We start from the raw sequence: 20,031 nt of genomic DNA, 5'->3' as shown, positions 1-20,031 counted from the left end.
GGGGCTTATTTCGTTTCAATGGATGGTTTCTGTAATTACTCAGAAGATAGTGTGCAATTAAGTTCGGTGTATTTTACTGCTTCGGAATTCGGTTATCGCCCTAGTTTAATCAAGCTGCTAAATTCAGTGTGCACTTTGCAATTGTGTACTTACATCAGAATTTATAAGACCGTAGAGAACAAAACAGAGCGTTGAAATTTTATTGTTCCACTGGTATTACCGAGCAATTAATTAATCAGCAAATAAACTATACCGTAAATTCGATATTTCTAATTGAAATAGTCATCTCGCAAACTTCTTATCAATCAGATTTATGAATATATTATATATAATACTGAGTCTATAATTAGTCTAGTCAACAAGTTCAAAGACGTGTCAAATTTCACCTCTAGAAACATGCTTTTAACAAAATGAGATGAAAAAAATTGTATTAATTGAGCAATTTAAAAGAAAAACCCGATTTATGAAAATTATTCTATATTTGAATGCTCTCCTCCAATATACTCCTCTCTCCTCGCCACACACCTTTCCATACGTTTTTTCCATTGATCTAAGCAGTGCTGGAAGTCTTCTTTAGTGAGTGCCTTCAGGAGTTTCGCCGTTTTTCACTTTACCGCTTCCATCGACTCAAATCGGGTCCGTTTCAAAGTAGATTTTTTCTTCGACAACAAAAAAAGTCGCACCGTGCCAAATCTGGTGAGTGCGGCGGGTGTTCGTGCACTGGAGCACTGAATTGCGCTTCACAGATAGCGTGTTATGGCTAATTGCGATGTCCTGGTGCTAAATAGTGCCGTTTTTCACGAACTCTCTCTAGCAGTGTTACCAAAACTGCCAAATAGTTGGTCTGATTGGTAGTCCCACCGCCTGATACCGTTAATGTCGAAAAAAAAACGTCAAAATTGCATTGAATTTTAATTTGCTAACTCAGCGCTCACTAAAGCGCTTACACCACTCAAAAACACGCGTACGAGATTAAGAATTGTCTACATAGGCCTCTTGCAACTATTTATAGCACTCAGTCGGAGATTTTTCTCAATTTATGAGAAATATGTGACAAAACACGTTCGTTTCAAACCGCTACTGCAAAAATACTATAATAGCGTTTTGGAACGTGCATAGACAAGATTTCTAGATGCCCAAAACGTTTAGGGCGCCCTCTGGGTTCTCAGTCTCCTCATTTAATAGCCAGACCTCGTATATACAATTTTGTTAGGTGAAGAAAATTATGTAATAAGAAATAAACTCACACTTATCGATTATATTTTTTGAATGGGTTTAAATCATCAAAAATGTACAATTAACTGAAATGTTCGATGGCCTGAGTTTCTCGATATAGACCTGTCAACGAACATGTGTGCTTAACTATCGTTATCTAAAACAAATACCGCCGTTTCGGTAGTTGTCTAATTGGAAACGACTCTTTCCTTCTAGGGCGTCAAAAAACAGGCGACAGGCTACAAAAAGGGTATCATATATCTTGTTTTTTGTTGGGTTTTTGGTGATTAGCTTCGGCACATTCTTTCTCCTGTAGAGGGGGCGCATATGGAGTGTATCTAATTTTAACAAATTAATTTTTATATTCCCGCACCGGCTCTTTATTCTGCTGAAGTTTATTGGATTTCTTGGGTAAATTTGTGAAGAATTTTCATAAAATACGAGTCGAATTATTATACAAACATATTTCTTAATAAAAGTTGTTTACTTTTCGTTCTAAATTGATTTAAATTCATTTTTTCAGCTCTAATATTACAACCAAGCAGTAAACTCGATGAGCTTAAGAGAGAAAAATGTTTATTTTAAAATTTTTGAACACAAACACATTACAGAAGTTAAAAATTCATAACTCCCTTTTTGTTACATAAAGAAGTCTGATAAATAATATTGATTTTCAATATTCACTTTGCATTAATTAAACAAAAAAAACCTCAATATTCCAAGTATAGCTCATCGTATATCTTTCTTCAGGACCAATCTGTTTACGACAGGATTGCCAGCTTCAGGCGACCGAAATCCGGGACTCTACATTAATAATGTTTCTATAAACACAAAAAATGAGCAACTGAACCGAAAACAAATTGCAAGAATTTCAGTATTTTCTTCATTCTTCACCAGTTTGCTGAATATTTCAGTTAATTCGAGTAGCACTATCCAACAACTCTTATTAATCTCACCTAATGATTTAAAATCGTGATATATGATATCTTTGAAAGGTCCAAAGGACTCCGATAATATGAAAATTACTCAATTATTTCTTACTCAATATCTCTACTATTGAAACAATCGCCATTCCCTTCAATTTTTTACTAGAGTTATAAAACACACTAAATTTCATGTAGTAATTCTCAAACCCATATGAGAGTTCTAAGACACACTAGATTCCATGTACTTAGTAGTCCTGAAATCGTTTTGAAAGCCCCTATGAGAGTTCTAGCACATATCAGATTTTCAGTAGTGGTTCTTAAACCGTTCCGAAAGAGTTCCAAAACACGGATTACATTCTAAAAACTCCTATGAGAGTTCTAACACAGTAGATTTCGAGTAGTAGTTCGAAGAGAGTCCTAAAATCACAAGAAACCCTATGAGAGTTTTAAAACACAGTGGATTTCATGAAGTAGATATAAAACCGTCCTGAAAGAGTTCTTAAACATGGATTCCATTCTAAAAACCCTTATGAGAGTTCTAAAATACAGTAGATCTCGAATAGTAGTTCTAAAACGGTACTAAAACCCCTATAAGAGTTCTAAAACACGGATTCCATTCTAAAAATCAATATGAGAGTTCTAAACCACCGTGAATTTTGAGTAGTATTTCCAAGAAAGTCCCTAAAAACCTCTGAACGTAATCTAAATATCGAATAGTAGTTATAAACACTCCAAAAAACCCCTATAAGAGTTCTAAAACACAGTGGATTTTCTGAAAGAGTTCTAAAACACGGATTCCGTTCTAAAAATCAATAAGAGAGTTCTAAGCCACAGTAAATTTTGAGTTGTAGTTCTAAGACAGTCCTAAAAACCTCTATAAGAAATCTAAAGCATAGTCAATTTCTAAATAGTCCTAAAAACCTCTATAAAAGTTCTAAAATACAGTGGATTTTGAATAGTTGTTCTGAAACAGTCCTAAAAACCCCTATGAGAGTTCTGAAATACATTGGATTTCTTGGAGTAGTTCTTACACCGTTCTGAAAGAATTCTCAAACACGGAATCCGTTCTGAAAATTCCTACACAGTGAATTCTGAGTAGTAGTTCTAATCAATCCTTAAAACCCCTTTGAGAGTTCTAGCATACAGTAAATTTCGTGTTGTAGTTCCAAAACAGTCCTAAAAACCCCTATGGGAGTTCTAATATATAGAGAATTTCGTGTTGTAGTTCTAAAACAGTCTTAAAAACCCCTACGAAAGTTCAAACACACAGTGGACTTCCTGTTGTAGTTCTAGAACAGTCCCAAAAACCCCTAGTTCTGAAACACATTGAATTCTTTGCAATAGTAGTAGTAGTTCTGAAACAGCTCTGAAACAGTGGCGTTAGAGGAGAGTTCTACCACAATTTTGGCATATCCAAAACATTTCTATATGAGTGTACTGAAACACTGTTGGTCGAAAACAGCGGTGGCATAAGGATTCAGCGCCGCCAGGGTCAACGGTTCCTCCGTTTGTAGTTCAATTTGTTCAAAATGCTCTTCTGAAAAGGGGGAGAGGCGAACGTTTTATTATCGTGATCAGTAGTTAATCATATCGCATAGAAAATTGTACTTTTCATAGAATTAAAGACTGTTCTTAATAAGATATCATATATTTAAGTTGAGGCAAGACTTTCAACATATCAGAACAAATAATTATTCTTAAATACCCGCTCATGAACTTCATTCATTTTAGAGACACATTTTCCTCAAGAAATTCACCTCGACATGCAGGCACGCTACTTGCCTAGTTGTGCAAGTGCCGGAGGTATATAATTTAATTAATTAGAGATAGACCACAACCGCCGTTATAGAAACATTTTTTGTTTTAATTTTTCTCTTAATTAGACAATTATTTGATGTAATTGTAAGAATCGCAGGGCATGACTGGCTTGGTCTAGTTTTTGCTTACCATAAACAGCAGTTTTAATTTCAAATGCCGTTAAATATTTCATAAATGAGAACTTTTTCCGATGTTTTAAATTACCCGCTTATTCAAAAATTAAAAATAAGTCATTTATTGATGTTTTTGTTTTACGTCGTTTAACTGGTTACAGTGCATGTGTACTTTCAAAAATATCAAGAAATCGTGAAACGAAGTTTGTCAAAAAACAACTTAATTGAAAAACTTGTTTCAAAAAGTGGGAAAAAAACATAATATTGAAATTAAATCATAAGAAAGAGCCTAAAAAAATTATCATCCAACGTATTTAACCTTACATTTAAAAATATTTGATACAGCTAGATATTTCTCCAAACAAATTCCCCCATTAAAACGATAATCCGTCCACACCTTTCTGACCGATACCTGACCTTAAGGCCTGGATTTGATTGTTAGCTTTCTGGTGCTCGGTTATTGGATAGAAAATAGAAAATAATTACGATTCAGTTCCATTTTGTGACTAAGATAAAGTAAATAACTCAAATAACACTCGTATGACAACACATTCTGTGTACTTTCGCCATTAAAAATGTCAAACGTAACGATGAAAATGTCAAATTTGTCATACTCACATCAGAGTTGTCATATCTCAAAACTCAAGTAGCAACCCTCGTATATGAGTACGTTCCCTATTAAAAATGAAGAAATGTCAAACTTCAGTGTTACCATATATGAAAACTTATGTAGCAGTCCTCGTACAACTCGCAACACCATTTTTTAAACATTCTCCATAATTTTATTCATAACTCAATAATTACACGATTAGGATGATATACAGGGTGGGCTATGATTTTATTGAATGGATCCCCTCATAGATAAACAACACGAGTTTTGTTCACAACAATTTTACGAAATCAACGATTATTAGGTTCAGTTTTCTCTGTATCTAAGCTCGATTTCACTCAATAGGCATTTCGATAAACCAAAATACAGATTTTGGAAATAGCTAGAAATATCAAAGGCCCTTATGTACAGAATATCTTTCAGTAACTCATAACTATGTAGAATACAGAAAAATGCTCCGAGACTTTTTCCAATCAAAGTTCCACCATTTTGAGGATTACAACAAGATGGCGCAATTTGTGATACATTTAACAAGAATTTAACCGTTGGTGGAGGCGCATTGAAGATATTCTATAGCCTCAACTTATTTCCAGATGATTTTTTGGCGATATGTGTCAAAGAGATTTGGAAATTTCAAGGACTTGACACGTTCCTCCTGTTACCAAAGAACTTATTCACAGTTTATTGAGTTGCATCTCCGATATGCCCTTCCTTTCTGGGGTACGTGTGTTGAGCGAGTTTTCAAACTACAAAAGATATTCACTAGGACTTCTTTAGAAGATCAAAAATTCTGACTCTTGCTGTCTTATTTATTTCATAATCCGTTTGCCACGTTCAGAATTAGTAAAGGGCTCATTATTTTACAATACAAAAAGATGTACAATCATTTGCCAATTGAAATCAAGTAAATATCAACTTCTCTCGAATTCCGCAATAATTTGAGGGGATATTCACTGGAAACTGCTTTCTACTCTGTAAACGATTTCTATTTTTATCTATAACTTTGTAATTATTGATTTTATTTTTATGTTCGCTCTTTAGTTTTTACAAGTTTTTGTAACGATTTTTTGACAATGAAGCAATAAATGAAATTCATGTTCTTCTTCATATGAATTTTGAAACTGCAAACATTTACAGCTCACCCTGTAATTACTACATTCGCCGTGTTGGTATAGTGTGAGAAAAAAATTCATTACGTAAGAATTAAAAATAGAAACAATCATTCATTTTTTAATTGACGTACTTGTCAACAGATGAAAATAAATTATTATTCAGAAGAATGAACGTAATCAAAAATCATCACTTTTCATCATAGTCTTATAAACACGCCAAAACGATTTTGTCTTCTTAATTAGTCCAATTATTTATGACCCTAATTTATTTAACATCTATGTACGATTAACGAATTTCTTTAATTTATCTCAAAGGGCTCAGCGTCGATACTTGAAATTATTGCTTCAGAAATCTCTATTTTCCAAAAATATTAAGATTTTTACATATTTCAATATCATATAATGTGGGTCTACAGACTTCCAGATGGCATAGTAAGTCCAGGATTATTTTCGTCTTGTCTGGATTCATTTAAAATTATCACAGGGAAGGTAGGGAAGAGCCCAAGGATAATTTTTTAATATGGGTAACAGTTTTTCGACGACAAAATCGATTTTTCGATCGACATTTTTTTTCACGAATAACTCAAAAAAATTCGATTTTTATCAGAAAAATTTTATAAAACTTGTAAAAAACAAACAAAATCCTTTTTTTTTTAATTTTCCTACAACTAACACAAACCGAGATGAGATTATATTAAAGTATAGTTTTCGAAGGAAAATTGTTTTCGAAATGAAATGTCAATTATATTGAATTAGCGGAATCAAAAATATTCATCCGAGCGCTTCGGAATAAAACGACTAATTTAATTTTCTATTCAAAATTATTTATTCGCAATTTATCAACTTTGTAATGGAATTATTAACTGTTGACTATTTCGTATGAACAATTCATATCAATTAATCGGAACCTACATTTAAATGACATACTGTGATCCATTTTGTCTAATTCAATACAAATCATAGTTTGATATGATTAAATGAATTAGAATTAGAAATATCAATAATCGAATGAAACTTAAATGAAAATTTTTGTGTGACTGAGTCTCAAATATCAATATCTATCATAAGTAAATGAAATACTCGAGAAAAATCATGGAAATCGCACTAGCCTGCAAAGTAAAGAATCTTGAATACATACGAGGGTTGCTACTGAAGTTTTATAGCTTTGATGTTTTTCAAAATATTCACAATTGAGATCAATAAAATTTTTCATTCGTTTACAACAATTCCATCCTCCAAAGCATGTGATTTGAACACATCAACCACTTCTTCAGGTCGACTACGAAATTTATTTTTTATCTAGAGGAATAAGAAGAAATCATTGGGTACCAAATAAGGAGTATACGGTGGATGATCCATCGATTCGATGTTTTGACTTTAAAAATATTTTTGTTTAAACTGATGTGTGAGAGCTCGCTTTGTACTGGTGGAGAAATGTTTTGTCTTCTGTGGTTTTTTCGCACACTTCTGGTAAACAATTGCTGGGGTACCGTTCAGAATTGACAGTTCCACGTTGCCATAATGAAACGTTTAGTTAGAAAAAACAGAATCATTTATTTCGAAGTACTTCGACAGCAAACAACTCAATTAAAATGGATTTGCTGGATCCCAAAATAATCAACATTGGGTTAATATGCTTCAATAATTATTGGATATTGGTATTTCGTATCAAAAAAGTTTTTCGAGGACGAAGAAATTTGCTTTTTTATGTTTGTTGTTGTTGAGCTCCAACTTCAATACCATTTTCTTGGTGGTCTGTCTAGTGTTCTGAATTTTTCGTTTCAATTTTTCCAACTTTCCAACTTTCCAACTTTTGTTGGATTTGGCTCGTCTTGAGCGGTATCCAACGCGAACAAATCTTTTTGACACACAAATTTGAATGTATGCGAATAGAACTATTGTCCAAATATGACTCAATCTCATGGTATGTCTCTTGACCATCTTGCATTATCAGTTTTCACACAGCAATGACGAAAAACCAAGTGTCAAATTTGACATTTTCAAATCAGAGTGGTTATATTTTAAAACTCGAGTAGCAACACTCGAATAAGACAAATGGATAAAAATGTTTTGAGAAAAAGAAATGATTTAGAATTAGATAAATTTAGTCACATCGAACGTTACATGAATTTAAATAGAGAAAGAACGATAAAGAAGATATAGAAGAAGAGAAAGACAAAATAAGGGATTAAACCTCAAAGATAAAGGAGGTGAGATGAGTTAAAACAAGACATACTAGCAGCTTGAAGATGATCTAAAATAACATTCCAAATAATGTCTGGGATTGGTGCTTTCAATTGTTGTAATTTTCCGGCTTCATATCGAACAAAATATCCATTCAACCATCTTGAAAACGTATAAATAAAAAATTCATTGCCATATAATCATAAATTATAAGTTTCAATTGTAGTTTTTCCAAGTTTTATGTGAAAGTTCACAACAATCTGTTGCTCTATTTTTTACGTCAATTATTTTCATGGCGGAACAAAAAAATAGTTCTAATACAAACGAGGGCGAGGGCTATACTGGTTTGTCTACAGACATGGTAGGATTCTGTCTAGATAACTGACAGTCGTTAACTTTTGGACATTCGTACTTAATTATTAACCTCACCTTGTAGATATAACGTAAAAAATACTGAACAAGTTATTAGTTTATAATAATCATAATTAGATTTTCTATGGTGAAAATTTTGAAAGTTGACAAACGTTAAATTCCATTTAATTAATTATTTTGGCTGATGGGATACATGAACTTTCAAATTCTGCATATTTATGATTTTTTGTCATTTTCCCTTTAGCGTTATAATAATAAAGTTGAAATAACCGGTATGTTTACATTAGGCTAATTGGTTTACCTGTTTCTCTTTTCACTTAGAGACATGTTTGTTCAGGGGGACTACGTTTTTCATATGAAAAAGTATAATGTTTCTCATAACTGGTTGGTAAACAACGAAGCGGTTGTGATTTCCCCAGGTTTTGTTATTTTGTTAATTTGTTACCAAATTTGTCGATAATTATATACTTTGAAACAGCTGCGTTGTATCTTATGAGAGTCAGTTAAAAAATTTTTGACCTAACATACAAACTTCTACATAGTTTATGTAGAGGCTGTAAACTATTGAAACAACCCTTATACATTTTGTACAGCATGTGGAGCACACGGTTTGTGACTTAAAATTATTTTTTGTTTGGTTATAAATCAAATAAAATGGATCTTCTGTCCATACGTGAACATGCCTGACTGTGAGAAAAATATGGATTTTCTGAGTTGTGATTTGTTTATCTTCATGGCAAATGCAAGAACAATCAGGAACTGTATGAACTCATGAAGCATATCAATGAAATAATTGGAATCTCGGAATATTTTTTTGAGTATTTTCTCATGATTCACATTCCTTATCAGTTTTCTTATCACCAAGTGCTCATACTCGATGAATTAATTATATAACTTGCTGTTAATTCACCTTGAGCTTACCCTTACTTTCATAATATGTTAATTTCAATATTTAATTCATTGTTAGTTTTTATTTCAGTCTATTGACATACTGTTTTTGATAATGGTTCTAGAAAATCTATAAAACTTCCGATAAAAGCTTGATGTCCACAACATTATGTAATGAATGGTATTTTTTACCAATAACTTCATGTACAGCTTCAGCACGCCAACGTCAATGGCCGTATTTGGTTAAGAAAAAACTCAAGTTTCGTCAAGACAATGCACCAGGTCACAAATCCGTTATTGCAATGATCAAAATTATGAATTGAAGTCTACATTCGCCATATTCAGCCCACTTCGATTATTTTCTGTTCCTAGACGTGATGGTAAAAGATTTTTCAACAATGCAGACGGCAAATCATGGCTATTTTGGGGAGCTTGACGATTCTTGTTATAAAAAGGGCATCGAACTCATTGAAGAAGATATCGGCACGGTCAAGCGGGAAGTATCTTATTATAACAGAAAATTGGGAGATATTCAACATAATTCTACTTAAAAGAGTCAAAAAAATAACCAAATTGATGCAGTTACATGGTGGCGAACAGGTGTTACAAAAATTAGTGGAGATACTGAAGAAATTTTAAGTCGCCTTCCACGGAACGTCCATTTTCGAAATATCCACTTAAAATTAAAGAAGACGACTCACAAATGATCGCGCTGCTAAATTATAATTGACAGTGAAATGGATTTAGATAACGATAATGAAGATACAATTGAAGATATAATAAAACAAATGGATAAGGCCATCTAGCGACAATATATATATATATATATAACATATAACAATGTATCATGCCCTTAAATATCGCTTTGAATCGTCAAAACCCTTTTCAGGCGACCTAAAATCATCAAATCATCAATATTGTCCAACAATTTGTTGGAATAATGTAACCCTACCGTGGTTTATGTTTCTTAACCGTCCAACTTCATACATCTGGCAAGCAAACACTTAATTTTGTCAAATAAATCTTCTTCGCTTGTCGAAGGCTTTGATATTTGTATAAAACACTCTTCATATTTCGACATTATCGAAAAAGGAGCAAATCCTGTTAATGCATGGAATACTAGAAGGGTACATTGATGAACCTCCAATGTTTTCCAAGACCCATTTCCATAAAAAAGTTTTGTGAAAAGAGACTTAACACGTGGAGAAGACGTAGAAACAAGAAGAGGGCGTCCACGTAGAAAGTGACCAGATGCATGTAAGGAAGACTTAGAAGTTAAGGATAGCGAGCTGCCTCAATGAAGCCGCGAACGAAAGAACTGAAAGAAAAACAATATAGAGAATTCATAAGCCATGAGTCCAAAATTATTTTTCTTTCCACTTCTTCATGAGCTGGACCCAAAAATGCGTCCTCTATAGTTCTCGCAATTCAATAAGTACTTACTCGAACTGGTTATATTCCAACTTAAGTGAAAATACTTCTGTTAGTATTCAGTATCTTTGATCGATGGAAATAAGGACGCTTGTACGAATTCTTTGACCTTGTGTACAGATCAAAAGCATTCATAATCGTATGCATCTTATCAATATTTTGAGGTAGCTTTGATTGTTCAAGCTTGTCTTATAAAGCTATCAATGCTGACTTGGGTATTTTGCAGATAGTATGGTCAATGTAGCAAAGAGATGGTAGCACTGATAAGAAAGATCAAGCTCCCTCTTCAAATGATCTGTTTGCTCTAAAACCAGTATCTTTCGACTCTTCATAGAAAGATTGGGGAAGCTGCGTGACTGAAATATGGTTAACACGTCTAATTGATAATTGCGAGCTTCAGCGAATTCGTGAAAAATTACTATTGAAGCTTACGTCTTACATAGTTCGTTGGTAAGCCTTTTTTGACCTAATTTTTTTAATAATCAGAAATATTGTTTATCAAACTCTTTGCCATTGTTTTTGTTGTCCTAATTATTCAACATTCAATTAATTATTGGTAGGAAATTCAATTTCTGAGCTTTATTTATGTTTATATTCCCAGAATATCATGTTTCAATACTTTCAGATATCAGTAAATATGAAGCTAATTGGTAGTTTTATTTTTTATTGGTTATACTGAGATATAAAATTTATATTATCAATTTTATGACTAATAAAAATTTACCCTTCATATTAGTAATGGATTCTACGGGGGGATATTTCGTTATTTTCAGTCCATATGAGGTTTGCAATATAAATGAGGAAAATTATCAAATCTTCATCGTGCGAAATTTTTCCAAATGATTTGAGTCCAAAGTTTTGGAATGAAATTATTAAAGGTAAATATTGTCTTTATATAATTTTCTAATACCCAAAAAGTGCAAACTGAGATGTAGTGGCATCAAACTAGAGCTCCAGAAGACAAAATTAAACTCAAGAACTGAAAAGAAGAATCCAAAATATTAAAAACAGAACTTAACGAATTAACAAACAAGAAGTCTTTAGAATACACACTATGGATGGCGACCAAAAGATTAAAGAGATTAATCACTCAAAATCCTCCAATCAAAAACTATAGTACCAGAGCTAGAAACAATAAAAAATAGCAAAAAAAATTGTAAATGATTTAGTACACACTACCGAAGGATAAGAACGATTTGAACAATTTATACAAAATCAAGACAGTTCAAAAATAACTTACTACTCTAAAGGAGATATACGCAATGATTAAGCTGAATATCAATCCGAAGAAACCTCCAAAACATTCACCATAGAAGCTTTAATCAAATTAACGCATATTAGAAACGAAGCTTGAAGTTATAATGATTCTCAAACCAAAAAAAAACCACCAAACGTAGTATCTTCGTTCAAACCAATATCTCTATCACCAATGATATCAAAGTTATTCGAAATACTACTAAAAAAATGAATCCCTTCAGAATTGGCTCAAACATTGGACTAAGTTGGGCATGAAGAGCTCTAAAAGAACGAGCCTTCAGAATAAAGCTAGGGGATGATTTCTTATGCTCAATGGAAACCAACGCGAGTGTATCACAAGGTAGTGTTCTTAAGCTGGAGGTCTACCTCTTATACACCAGTGACATTTATTTCGACCGTAGGCGATTCCATTGAAATTAATTATTGGACCAAAACATGTAGGATAGGTTTAAATAAGAAAAAATGGCGAATAAAAAGAAGAAATATGTACCAGTCCGATTTACAGGTACCATATGCATGCTAATACAGCAAAATATTTGGGGCTAGTACTAGAATCAAAGTTATGCTAGAAACCTCTCATAGAAAAGAAACGATAAGAACTAGGTGTAAGATAGAAGAAAATGTATTGGTTGCTTGGAAGACAATCCACTACACTTGTCTTCTTCTTCTTCCTCTATCAATAGGACCAGGTCCTGTTAAATCCTGTACGTTTGGCCCTCTTCTTGGATCTTTCTGAGAAGCTGAAATCTTTGGTGGTCTGCCTACAGCTCTGCGTGTGTTTGGTATCTGAGTTTTAGTCCACTTTGCCCATCTGTCTTCTACGTGATCCCTCCAGAATCTTTTTCCGCTCTATTTGTATATGAACAAATCCTGAAATTGGTACGGACATACGGGACTCAACTATGGGGATAAGTCAACGAAATCAACAACCAAATCATCCAAAGATTTGAAAATAAAGATAGCGATCTTCATCGGGACCTGGAGATAGACCAGCTCCACGACAACACGAACCTAGAAAAAATACTGAAGAGGACGAAGCTTTTTGAGTCAGTTATCCAAGTGCTTAGTGCAAAAACAAGAAAAATTTCACATATAAGTGTAGTTACAATAATTGGAGGAGATTCTACTAAGTTTACGGACACTCAAAATTGACTCGAATTTTGACTAACAGCTCTAACAGTTCTAAGGTAAAAAATCGTGGAATAAATTAGTTCATAATGACATACAGTGGAAGGTATTCGATGGAATTGATGATTCTAAACAACTCAATTCATGGGGATCATCTAGATATCCAGATGTGCCGCAATAATGTAACATGTATCCACCTAGTAAATTACAGATACATTAAGTCAGAAAATAATACTAGAAATATACATCCAGGATATCAACCAGTAAATTGACCCAGTAAAACAAAATTATTTATTTAGTATTTTTACCTATTAACTAATCCATAATTTGGTTTGAGTTTCAAAAAGTAGGTGAATGTCATTTTCCGTTCCAGTGACCTTAAATTGAACAAATTACGAATTTTCTTTTACAAATTAATTCCGGTGATAAATTCAAGACAGTACATTAAATTTTTCTTTTCAGGAAAATCCAACAGAAACGCAGCGTGAAAAATAAAGAACCGGAAGAAGAACGTTGCTTCGGTCGAGAAACTAATTGGTGTATTAATTCAAATTGTATCTTCCGAGTTTTAGCATTACATTCGTCTTTGTAGACAACAAAATAAGAGACAATGTGTGGAAATAGTACAGTTAAATTCAGAAATGATTTTGAATTATCAAATTCAATAGACGTTGAGATACTGAACAAGAATGATGGTTCCTCTTGCATTGACCACCCTCTATACGCTACCACTATACTTATACTCTAAATTACAAAATAAAGTTTCGAAGTCGTGAGTAGATTTTATAGACAAATATAGAGCTGGAATAGAGAAAAACAGAGACAGGTGAATTTCATATATTCACCCAAGATCTGCTCCTTTTAGAAAAACAAATTCAAGCTGAAAAATCGAGATACGAGGATGGTCCCAGGAGTACTTGGTCCAACAAGAAAAATTTTAGGAAGGTTCTCAAAATAGCCATCAACTGCTGACATCACCTCTTCATTGCTGGGAAATTCTTGAGCAGTGAATCTTTATTTCCAAGTCTGGGAACATAAAATAACCCGAAGGGACTGAATCTGGCGAATAGGTTGCATGAAGTAGTGATTCAAACTCTAATTCATGAATTTTGGCCATTGCAATAACAGATTGTGAACTGCTGCTCAATTTGATGAAACAAGACTTTTTTCTTAGCCATATGCGGTCGTTTTCGCATGATTTCTTCGCTAAAACGTTTTATTTCAAGATTTTAAGTTTCATATCATGAAATTGCCTGCAGATGGAACTGTCTTTGCCTTCTTTGGAGCCGGTTCTCCCTTTTCAGTCCCTTATTTTGATCATTCATTTGTTTCGATGAATCCATGCTTCATCCATTGCTTTATTTCGGAGAATCACTCGATGAAAACATTTTCACGACCCTGTTTTTGTTCCATTTGGAATAATCTCTGCACCCAACTTACGCACAGCTTTCTCATGTTCAAATTTTCAGTTAATAAACAAAGTACTGCTCGTACGGAGATGGTGTACTTTCTTTCACAGTGGTATTCAGGCCAGATACCTCTAAAGCCATCTTCTTATATCTCTTCCAGGTCCATGGATCCAAATCAATGCACTTTTAAAGTTTTTTCATGGATAATACATTTTTCAAAGATTTTTCTAGAAATACTTCGAAATCTACGTCTCTATAAGACCTGGAAATGTCTCGGGATATCCTGTTACAGTGGATTTAAGAGCAATAACATATTGTAATGGAGAGCTCTCCGCCAAAATAAATTTTAATGGAGAATACACTCCACCTCTAGACGTCATAGGAAACATATCGAATATTGTCTTAGTTATTATCCACTTCTTCATTTTGAAATGCGAAGGATTTACAAATCTTAGTGCCTTTATCTCCAGGAACTCATCGTATTTTGCTTGTAATTTTTTCTACGACTGAATACTTACCAACAATATCAAATTTTGATATAATCTCAACATTTTTTGATATTAAAAGGTTTTTTAGAGTCCTGAACAATCTATATTTTGCGATTTTTTTGTTTGCGACATGTTTGTTTCTATATAATTTGTCTATAACATATTTTCTCTAATTGCCTAGATACTGGAAACTGTCGCAGATTTTAGAGAAATAGAAATAGAGAACAATTGGTAGGTGATTTTTCTTGTACTGGAAGGTGCAGTTAAAACGAAGAGCATCTGTATCCTGATTATAGTTGCTCAAAAATAACCATAACGGTGTTCAATATCGTCTATTGTTGACGAATCCCGGATTGAAATTTCACGAGATAACTGACTAGTTTTGAAAATATTTCCAAAAAGGGAATTGTTTGTGCTGCACTCAGAACAACTTATATTCCTAAAGATTGAAACCTCGCGTTTACCAGCATTTATATATATATTTTCTCTCGAGATTAACTGGGTTTGATAAACTTTAAGGCAACAGTGGAATTCTATTCATACCGTAAAACAACGAATGATACAAAAAAACTCTCATTATCGAAAAAAAAAAAACAAAGAAAAGCTAACTGAATAGAGATTTTAATATTATAGACGATACAGATATTATTAATTCCAATTTCTTGAACCAAGAATCAATATTTAATTTAAAATTCTGTTCGGTTCGTTACAGATATTTATCAAACAAAAATTAACAAAAGGTCCAAATATCTAATCTTGAATATCTAAATGATATATCCTCACGGAAAGGGTCGTTATCCTGCACTATATCCCGAGATAAAATAGGAGTCGGTGTGCAGAAAGCCAAACATAAAATGGTACAAGAATCGGATTCACTTCGTTAATTTATAGTGTACTTTTAAGGTCTATCGGGGAGTTAAAACTTGTATAATTGGTTGCACTGGTTCGGAAACAGATTGCCGGGGAGCCATGAATGGGGAAACTCACCCACAAGGCTTTCATGCATGGGCTTTTCTGAAAATCAGTAACGTACTCAAGGGGTTACCGCTTTGTGATATTCCTTCATTCAGTAATTTGTCTCATAACTTTGCTTTATAGTAAGTAACGTAGAAAACATAACACCCAGTATTCATTAATTCATCCTAACAATCAAATTTGAATCATATCCAGTGACGAAAAATTTTATGTAGCAGCACACTCCAAATAACTTGTCGAGTTTCTATTAGGCCATGTTATCCCATAAAACTTGTACATCATGATGAAAAAACCCATATTTGTAGGGAGAGGTGAATACAATAGACGCGAATGAACCATTGGGTTGAAATTTGAAACTACCAAAACTCAATCAGACGCCTAGACATAAACATCATTTAGCAAACAGTTTGGAAATGTCTCACCACGACCAGAGCAGTTAATTGTTGAGAAATTATCTTATCTACACTTTTGAGTATACCAAGTATAGAATCAGGGTAATCTTTTGGTCTTACTGATCTCAGTGTAGCTAGTGAATCAGCAAACAACTGGATATTTTCCTAATCAATGGAATATTGCCGAAATAATCATGATTTTCAAACCAAAGGAACCCGAAGAAGAACGTGTCAAAATGCATCCTGATGCGCTCCAACCCACTAATGAAACAAGGCTCTAGAATGAGAAGTTTAGAGCGCGTTCAAGTTCAAATAGTTCCTATGAACATAAGGGGTGAACTATTTTAGTCTCAATTAACCAAAAAATCCATGTTTCCTCATACAGTCGTACAAAATAATTATTGTCCTTTGTAAGGACATATTTCATAACAGATGCAGTTAAAAAAAATTACTTGAAGAAAGGTAGAAGATTGTATCTAGTGGTCTAATGAAGAATACATTTTGTGCACATCTTGAGGGCGGAAATTCTGACCCGATAGTTTTTCAAATCCAAATATCAATCAATTCGTACAACTATTGACTTGACTGTACAATTTCCAGTTATCAGCAGTAAATTTTACAGAAAAATATATTTTAAAAGTGAACAATAGTTGTTTCAATCTGTTATTTACTATATTTTCAAGTCTAGATTCGTTTCTCACTCATTTAATTCCAAAAATTTAGATAGATAATTGATTCTTCAAACAGTTTTTGACCGTTTACCGACATCCCAAAGTTTCTAATTATAGTTTTAAGAACTTTTTTCCAATAATTTTACCAATTTGTCACTTTTTAAATAATGAGAGCAGTTTTTGACTGTTTTTTGCTTAATGGCAGTCTATATTTGATTTAGATGTTTTTGCCTTTCTTTATTACCAATGTTCTGAAAATTCATTGATTTGAACAGTTTCTTTTTTTGTTTTTAGTTTGGAATATACAGTTTTTAGTTATTTTTCATTGTTTGTTGACAGTCTTTACTTGATTTAGTTGTTTTAACGTTAACATTCAACAGTTTCGTTAATTATTTTATATACCAGTTCCTTATATATATTTTTTCTTTATTTGAATAGTTTCTCAACCTTCTCAGTTCAAGCTGTACAGTTTCCGGTTATTTATGAACGTTTTACACTAGTCTGAAATCGGTTTGGTAATTTTTTTCTCTCATCTTCAACCGGTTTGTTAAATATTCCATGCAACAGTTTTTTTATCTATTCTCTTCTTTCATTTGAACAGTTTTTCACTTTTTTCAAGTGGAAATGTACAGTTTTCGGTTATTTTTCATTGTTTTACGACAGTCTCCACTAGATTTAGTTATTTTTCCTTTGAACTTCAACAATTTTTAGAATATTTATTGATTGTTTTATCCAATATTTTTATTTTCCATTCGAACAGTTTCTTACTGTATTTATGTTGAAATAGATAGTCTCTGGTTATTTTTCATTGTTTTTTTGACAGTCTTTACTTGATTTAGCATCATTTAGCATCATTTAGATCATTCACAGTCAACAGTTTTGTTAATTATTTTATCTTATATATATATATATATATATATATATATATATATATATATATATATATATATATATCTTTTCCTAATTTAAACAGTTTCTTAACCTTCAACAACAGTCTCCTACTTTTTCATCTTCAACATTTTTGTTAAAAATTTTATCCAGCAGTTTCATACCTATTTTCTCCCTTCATTGAATAGTTTTTTACCGTTTTTTTTTGGAATGTACAGTTTCTGGTAATTTTTCATTGTTTACTCTAAATTATTATAAATGTATCCTAAGAAGGTTAAAACTCACTGATAATCATGAGGATTTAATACTTGTAGTGCTATCTATGAATCAACCTAACCTAACCTACGAACTGTTCAGCCCGGGATCCCGAGTTGTCGCTACAGCGATTGAAAGTAGTAATTGTTTTAATATGATTAAAAACATGTTTCAAACTGTTCCTTTTGTTAAAATTGGAACAAATATTTCATCTCTGTGCTCTATAACGATGTCTTTCTTTTGGATTCTTATTTCTAATGATCAGTAATATTGTGAGAGTCATCGCCGCTACTGTTTCCGGAAAAAGGGTTACTCTCAATCGAGAAGGGAAGATTCTAGCTTGTATTTTTGGTCTTTGTGAGGATTAATGATCTCATCTTTTCATTATCCATCTTTGACGAAGCACTTGATGGGAAATTTGTTGAAGCAGAAGTTTTAATTGTTGGAAAAGGATTTTACAGTAACCGCCGATGGTGACGTTCATTTCAATCGGAATACTGAAAATATATGTTTTGAAAATAAAGCACCCTTCGTGAGTTATACGTCAATTAAATTGAATTAATCGGCTGTAAATTGGACCTTAGAAATAGCTCTCAGTATACTATAGCAGTAACTGGAATTTGACTTTCGTAATAAGTTTTTGAAAAAAACTATGTTGATATCTTACAAACAACAATTGAAATGATAAGATTTTCAACAGTTATTTTCTCATTCTGAATACATCATTATGAATTGAAAAAGAAATTATATTGATTTGATTTCAATCGGCAAATGATTGTGCATCTTTTTTGCATTGTAAAATATCGAGCCCTTAACTAATTCTGGTGATGCTCCACGTTCCTCCAAGTGGATAGACATATGAATTTGATTGTGATAATTCCACCATACATCTCGTGTAAATCCTTATCCATATAATTGAACAAAAGTTGTTAATTTGTCATTATTCTGAGCACTGAACCACATGTGTTGTACCAAATATTCTTCGGCGACTAGATAAAAGCGTGAACTAACAAATATACAAGCAATTGACCAAAGGACAAACAGGAGATTATGTCGATAAGTACATAGAAAAACGAAAAGAGTGTAGTAAAGTCGAATTCGATAACATTTATCGGATCAATGTAATACTAGGATTCGAACTATAGTCCTGTAGAATTACATAATAGTTTCGAATTAATGTCGCATCGTAAGTTACTCGATGATCTGCAATAAGTATTAAGACCTTCTATTATATCTGGTAGTACAAACCTAATAATTCAATTAATTTTAGGTCGCTCCCAATCAAACTTTCTAACTAGTAAACCTCCAAACAGCATTAAGGTTCAAATGCATTCGTCCAGTATCTTCTGGGAATCCTTTCCCAGTAGGGTCTCAGCTTTTTTTAGCCCTACGGTGTTGTTCTTTCAGTCCATAGCTTCTTTTCGATTAATTATATCTTGTTTCTACAAAGGGATTTAGACAAGTTTTTCGTTTCCTCCTACTCATATCACGTGAGGGTATACGAGGGTTGCTACTACTCAAGTTCTGCTTCTTCAAGTGTGGCAAAACCTTACTTCTAATCTGCGGAAATACGAAGAAATAATTGGGTGCCAAACCATGAGTGTACAGCGGATGATCCATCAATCTAATGTTCTGACAGTTCAAAAACAAAAGAAACAGACGACTATGTGATTCGAGGTGCTTGGTGCACGAACAACGTTTTTTTTTGAGCGATTGTCAAATTTGACAGCCAAATATCACGCAATATTGAATGTTGGTAAATGGAATTGATGCCCAATTGTGATCAATACTTTATTTTTCTTGAAAAGAAAGGGAAAAGACAAAATAAATGAAATGGAGAACTGGGAATGTAATTCAGTAAACTAAAATGAGCAGGAGACCTCTGGATTCCTCGATTTG

Source organism: Diorhabda sublineata, chromosome 6 (genome assembly GCF_026230105.1).
Source record: "Diorhabda sublineata isolate icDioSubl1.1 chromosome 6, icDioSubl1.1, whole genome shotgun sequence".
NCBI classification, from domain to species: Eukaryota; Metazoa; Arthropoda; class Insecta; order Coleoptera; family Chrysomelidae; genus Diorhabda; species Diorhabda sublineata.
This window is presented reverse-complemented; position numbering follows the sequence as displayed.